Source organism: Lepeophtheirus salmonis, chromosome 13 (genome assembly GCF_016086655.4).
Source record: "Lepeophtheirus salmonis chromosome 13, UVic_Lsal_1.4, whole genome shotgun sequence".
NCBI classification, from domain to species: Eukaryota; Metazoa; Arthropoda; class Copepoda; order Siphonostomatoida; family Caligidae; genus Lepeophtheirus; species Lepeophtheirus salmonis.
This window is the reverse complement of record NC_052143.2, coordinates 42,984,744-42,992,165: the sequence shown is the minus strand read 5'-3', so window position 1 is coordinate 42,992,165 and position 7,422 is coordinate 42,984,744.

The following is a 7,422-nucleotide window of genomic DNA, read 5'->3' as shown; positions in this document are numbered from 1 at the left end:
TAGAATTGATTTCCTACGCCCAACTATGTATAATTAACAATATCCTAATAACATATTATGTAAGTAAAGTATTGACTTGCAAAAATAGTTAAGTGGACTATTAATAGATCAATGTAGCTATTTAGATATAATTAAATTGCGGGTCTACGTTTTTAATTTACCCAAAACTAAGACAAGTTCAATTACTTCCGATAAACAAGGAATTTTATGTGATTTTAATTATTTTATCCGAATAATGAAAAGCATGCCCTAAAATTCAAAGAACAAAAGTCAAGAGTATAAATTGACAATGATGAGTAGAGAGAGATCATCAATTTGATTTGCTATCTAACTCAGTTGACATCCAGAGGAGAAAAAAATCAAAACCTTCTTTCAAAATGTTTCATTATCTATTGGTTACATTGCCTATTTTTGCAAATGCCGTATTTGGAGATAATTTAGATCCCTATCACGTGCCTGTTTATCATCCAGAGCCTTACCAACCTCCTGTCCATGCACCTATTCCACATCACGCTCCTCCAGCTCCTCACTATCAACACTACGATGAAACACCAAAAGCCTACGCCTTCAAGTATGACGTGAATGATGAATATAGAGGAACCAGATACAATGTTGAAGAGTCTACTGATGGAAAGCTTACAACCGGATCCTATCAAGTTGCTCTCCCCGATGGTCGTATTCAAACCGTGACTTATACAGTAGATGGCTATAGTGGCTTTATTGCTGATGTTCACTACGATGGTGTCGCCATCCCTCCAAAACATGAACCTCATCCAGTTTACACCCCACCTCCACCTCCTCACTACCATCCAGTTCATAAGCAAGGACCCATTGGTCCACCCCCTCCACCACCACATTTGTTTACTCCAGGTTCTCTTGCTCCTACAGCTGTTGGACCAGGTCCTTTTGCTTCCAGAGCTGCTGGACCAGCTCCACTTCCGCTTACACCTCTTCCAGGCTTGGATTCTACTCCCATATTCAGAAGTGGGCCATCCATAGATCCAACCAGAGGATTCGGAGGTGCACCTAACTTTGGCTTTTAAATAAACATATTTTAGTGTATTTATTTTAATAAAAAGTTATATGAAACCTTGATTATAATATGAAATAAATATAAACTTCCTTTGTTAAAATTGATCCAGTTTTTCTCAAGGATATTAATTATAATTCATCAATAATGAACACACGGACCCAGTTTATTGTCATTATAATGCATTTTAATTTATCAATTAAAATAATATCTAATGAAGATAATGATAATTACATACATATTTTTGGTATCCTGTCGAGGAAGTAATTCTAAAATTAATATGAAAAAATAGTAAGTAAATAATAATTACTTTCATTGTGTATATTGTTCATAAAATTGTAGATTTAGTGTCGGTTTTAAATGGGGGGTTGGGGGGACTTACTGTAGGCCCGTGTTTAATTGTAAAATATACTTTACATGTACAATATTAATATTTCATATATATATATTTTAACATTAAAAACCTTATTATATAAAAAAGCTTTAAAAAAAGAATACCAAATTATCTGTTTTATAAATAAAAAAAGGATCATTCAGAAAAAATTGAAAATGTAATTTGTAAAAAATGGTATTTAAATCTAGCATTCTGTTATATTTTGCAAAAAAAAAATGTGAACGGAATGTAATCAATCAATATAAGAACACAAAAAAGCTCAACATTTTGTCATTACAGCCGCTCTCTAATGTACAAAATTCTATTTTGAAATAAAGGACTCCGAATAATTATATTTGCCTGCTCTTAATAAAAACTGCTCTTTTCAAATCTGTTTTGTTTTGATTTACAGAATATATTAAAGAAACGCTATAATTGACTATTTCACTATTAAGTATTTAAAATTAATCTAATTTTACTTTAATTATGAAGTACTTACTTGCTGTGAACATTGTTACCGGATAAGTCACCTACTTGTTTTTAGAAATGTCTATTTGAGTTACAAAAAGTTCCCAAACCTTTCTATTTATTACATTATATTCGGAGTGGACAAGCAATGAATAAAAAGCTTATACGACAGGGGCGTTCCAGGATTAAATATGTTTTTTTTTTTGGAGTCGAGGAAACTTGGTTTTTTGAATTTTTCTGAAAATAAATTTCAAATATTAAATTGCTTTGAAAAAAATTTAAAAAATCCACCAGTTGACAAAAAATTTAATATTTAATTTTTTTTTTCTAAAAATTTTATATTTGAAATTTAATTTGTGATATTTTTTTCCAAAATATTTAATTTATTCAGAAATGCTTAGAATTTTTGAAATGTATTTAAAAAAAATTATTTTTTGAGAAAAGCTAAGGATTTTTTTAATTTTTTTTTCCAAAATTTAATATTTGAAATTTATTTTTGAAAAATTAATTTTTGTAAGAATGATGTGAAATTTTTTGTCAACTGATGTGATTTTTTAAAAAAAAAATTCAAAAAAATTTAATATTTCAAATTTATTTTCAGAAAAATTTAGATTAAAAAACCCAAGTCATCTCTCCTCCCAAAAAAACATATTTAATTTGGGGACGCCCCTGTGATATAAGCTTGTCCAATCCTAATATATGTAATGTAATAAATACAAAGGTTTGTTTCCAGTAAAAAGCTAAAATTTCTTTGGACGCACTTGTATCAAGCCTTACAAATGTAATTCAGATTAAGATTATATTTAACTCAAAGTTTTGAAATCTAACCTAATACAACACAATCAATCTTTACTATATTATTCCTCCACCTTTCCATCCCAAAATAGGCAAAAAATAATTTTTTTCAAAAAATGCAATTTTTTTGAAGGAATTTTTTCCAAGCAATTAAAACATTAAATTTTGTTTTGTTTTATCAGCTATGAATTTTTGAATTTTTTTGTCCGGAAAATTTAATTTGTTGAAAATAGCAATGGATTTTTTGCAAAAAAAGTATTACTTGAATTTTTCTTTTAAAAAAATAAATATTTAAATTAATTTTTTGATTATTTTTCACAAAAAAAATCCAAAAACCAAGCCCCCCACCAAAAAAACAAATATATATATATACTAAGATTCCTTGTAGATAAAAGCCATTTTTGGGCAAGCAAAAGATATATGTAAACTTTTTAATTCAATAAATCTACTATCAGTTGCTTCTAATGAGAAAAATCAACTGACTAAAAGAGATAATGGGAGAATCAAAGAGATAAAATGTGTAAAAATGGAATACACAAAAATTAATTCGCTACTTCGACAGGGGCAAATGTATCATGGTATTTACATTACCCCTCTCCTAGGGTGCATAAGAACCCTCCATCCCCCTCCCCTCCCCAACTAATAAATATTGCCTCGGCAGTATTATAAAAACGTTTTACTTATAATAAAAAAACAAAATATGAAATATTTTTAAATTCGAAGAAGTTCTACCGGGCCCACATTAAGCATTTTGAAAAGAAAATGTTATGGTATATGGTTATAATTCTATGGCAAGCAAAGCTAAACATTCTAGTTTGTGTTTTTTTTTAAAGAACTATATGTTTAACATTATTTTTGTTAATTGGTACTTTTTCCAAAATATGTTGTTTTAATGTATGTTAGTAAGAAATACATGGTTTCTAATCTATTGCTTTAATGGCTTAAAAGAGCCAAGTTAAAGAAAGTGCATCACTTCAATGGGATTCAAAAATGATGGTACCACCTTTCAGGATTATAAAGATGTTTTCATTTCATTATTTGTAATTCCAATTCAGTTAATCAACTTTATTCGGAACCCTGATAAGAGACATAAAAAGCTGACAGCTGACAACAAAACACAGTCTGAAATATGATGTGAGTTAGGTAAGAATCAAATTAATAATTATTCGTATTTTGATTAATTCTGATATGGCTAACATATACAACCATATTATTCAATACCTTTGAGAACCTGGGGGTGGTCTTTATTCTTTATAGCAGTTATATAGACCAAAGTGGTCAGTTTTGGAATTACCACTTAAAAAAACCACACAACCTATATCTTCATTTGAAGAAATACTCATACCTATGTACATAATAACTACTCATCTTTCAAATCTTTATAATTATTTTTTAACTTACTTTGTTGAAGAGTGTGTGTTTTTTAAACTACCAAATGATTTTCTAATGATATTGTATGCAAACCAGAGTAGAAATGGCTCAATTAATTATCCTCCCCCCTACCCCTCAAGTACCTTGTACTTTATAGGTAATCGTACCCAACCCTACAAATTGATCTCCACATTCATATTTAAAAATACGAATACCAGGGTATTCGTGTCTTACTGGGCCGTGCATAATTATTTACCGATTTTTGTTCAGAACATATCGCAGACAATAATCACATTTCAAATGACTTGAGAAACAATTTATTCATACATTTTTAGAATAATATTTAGCTTGTGATCAAATTTAATCAATGTAGCCACCATTTGACTCAATGACACTGGTCAGGCGACGTCTGAAGCTGCCACAGACTTGCTGGATGTAATCGTGGTCCATGGAGGCCCAGGCCTTGTTGACATCAGCCTTGAAGGCATTTATGTTCTTGTGTTGTTTTTTGCAGGCCTTGGTCTCCACGTGCGCCTAGATAGAGAAGTCTAGTGGGTTCAGATCTGGGCTCTGAGGGGGCCAGTAGTCCTTGGCCAAAAGTTCATGTTGTTCTTGAGCCACTCCTGAGCTTTCTTGGAAGCGTGGGCGGGTGCTCCATCTTGTTGGAACCCCCAAGGAGAGTTGCCGACTATGGAGCCAGTGGGGAACCATACCGGCTTCATGGCCTTCCCGTTGGAGGCCACGATACCCAACATCATCCCCGAAGCAAGGTGCTTTGTTGTTGCCACATAGCGGTGCTTATCTTGCACATCTTCAAAGCTCACAACACGGTCATTTTGCCTATTGAAAACCGGATCGACCGTAAAAGTTTTCTTTTCTGAAAAAATGATGATGCGTCCAGATGAGCTCTTGATATCATTCAAGATTTTCTTGGCACGCTCAAGCCTGACTTCTCGCTGACGTTCAGTTAGCAGAGGGCGTTCAGTACGCCTCAGGGACTTTCCTCCAGCCCTTTTCAATGCCCTAACAGTTGATGTCGACGTTCCCATCTTTCTGGCCATGTCGGTAATGGACCTCTTGGGAGTCCTCTTGAACACTGCCTTTACTTGCCTTGTTGAGACAGTGGGCTTCCTGCCAGCCCCAGGGGAATGCTTGAGATCACCCCAGCCTCCAAGCGCTTGGAAACGTTGTAAATTGTCTTCAACGAGGCCCCAACCTGTTCTTTAATGTTGTTATGAGGCACTCCCACTCGGAGGAGGGCTGCAATTTCTATCCTCTTTGTTTCCTGATTGGACATGGTCTCACGTGTGGAAGTAGTTACGCTCTCACAGGAAGGATTTTGTTTATTTTAACAGTAAAAATACGAAACAATCAGATTGGTTGCCACAAAACCTCTTAAAAAGTATATTTACATCATCGGTAAACAATTTTGCGCGGCCTGGTAATATATTATGATTAAGAACTACCATTCAGCAAACGATTGAAATGGAGGAATAAGCCCCCATCTACATACCTAGATATATTTTACCTTACAGATTTGTTTGAAAATCAAGTCTGCTAATGAGGATCCTTATAATTAGTGATGAAAGTTACAATTATCAATGATTTCATTATTAAATTTCTGTACCTCTCTTTTTCTGATGTGACTGCCTTTAGAGAGTAGAATAATACAATGGTCAAAAACTTCTATATACTTATGAATTATGCAACCTTTCAACTTAATGATAACGTACATAATACAGAATAATTATGGAAGGAAGAAAGATTGATTTTTATTTTTTACATTTGCAACAAAATAATTTTATTATCTATAAATATATATTTACTAAATACTTTTTAGTAAGTTATTAGAAGTCATTAGAAGTTATTAGTCTGTTGTGTACCATTTCTACAAAAAATAAACATTGAATACTCAAAGTGTGGGAAAAAGCAGGCATAAAGATTTTTCTATGAGAGGGATTTGAATATTATTTTCCAATTTTCCGACTGACATCCGATTTTTTTCCGTAACTTAGTCTTTCTTAATTAAATATATTATTTGGATCATGTTTAATTGAGCAACATTTCTTTAAAAAAAATAATGTATCATTATTTGAAGCCTTTTTTAAAACTCTTTTCCTAGACTGTGTCAAATATTTAATTTAAGTACATTTTTTTTACAAAGTAATATTTTTATCTATTTGTTTTCAAATTTTTTAAAAGTGAAAATTGTCCGAACTTTAATAACCCGCTCCGTGGCATGCTTTAAACTATTTTGCCTGAAAACATCTCTTCTGAAAGCTATATAGCTTCAAGCATATTTCACCTCAATATATATAAATGAATTTTATAGGTCACTATTATTTATTTTTGGTTAAAATTGATGTTTCCTTTGAATTTTTAATACTGTAAAATACATTAAATGCTTGTTTTCTGTTGGAAAAATTATGACATAATGTTTTTGCTTCATATTCTACTTGTTCGTTATACATGAGTATTTTAAAACATTAATAATCGATCATGTTTTGATAATTAATAAGGGAGAAGGGATTGACACTTTTTCCATTCAAATCCATGTTGTGTTTGTTTATTTTTATTTTCTTATAATTCTAATATACTTTTGTTACTGGTCTGATTTCGATTGTATGTATGTAGTGAAATTTTGTAGCATTATTCCATCATTACTCCAACAGGAAACACATATTTATTGCGTTTTTTATTAATTAACATGACATACTTTGATTAAAAAGTTCGAAAGGAACATCAATTTTAACAAAAAATAAACAATCACGACGTATAAACCTCCTTTATTATATATTAAGGGGAAATATCCTTTAGGCAAAATGGCTTTAAGGTAAAATGCCCTAAGGTAAAAGGGTTTAAAGGAAAAATGTCTGGAGGTAAAATAATTTAAGACAAAATTACCTAAAGCCCTCTAATATATGTAGAGCATTATTTTTATTAAAGAATATTATAGACATAACTGTATCGCAACGATTGGGAAGGAAATAGTCTGTTAAAAATTTGACTATTATTTAAATTAATTAATAATAAAATAGTATTAGATTTTATTATAGATATATAATAGATATATTAACTGAGCAAAGATTACCACTTACTCCTTAAGTAAGGAAAGGAAGTCATTTTTAGGGATTTTTTTAAAATATTTCATAATATCACAGTAAAGAAAACAAAGAATAAGAAATTATCCTTCTTTGAGTCCTACATGATTTTTTTCCTAGGCGTGGCACCGTCTTCTACAGTAGAACCATATTATATGGTATAAGTAAGAAATCCTACATTAAGTATCTTGCGTCAAAAAAGAAACAAAAAAACGTAAATGCTGGCCCAAAAAAAGAAATCAAAAAGGTGTATAAAATGTCAAGCATTTGTACCCACTATTCAT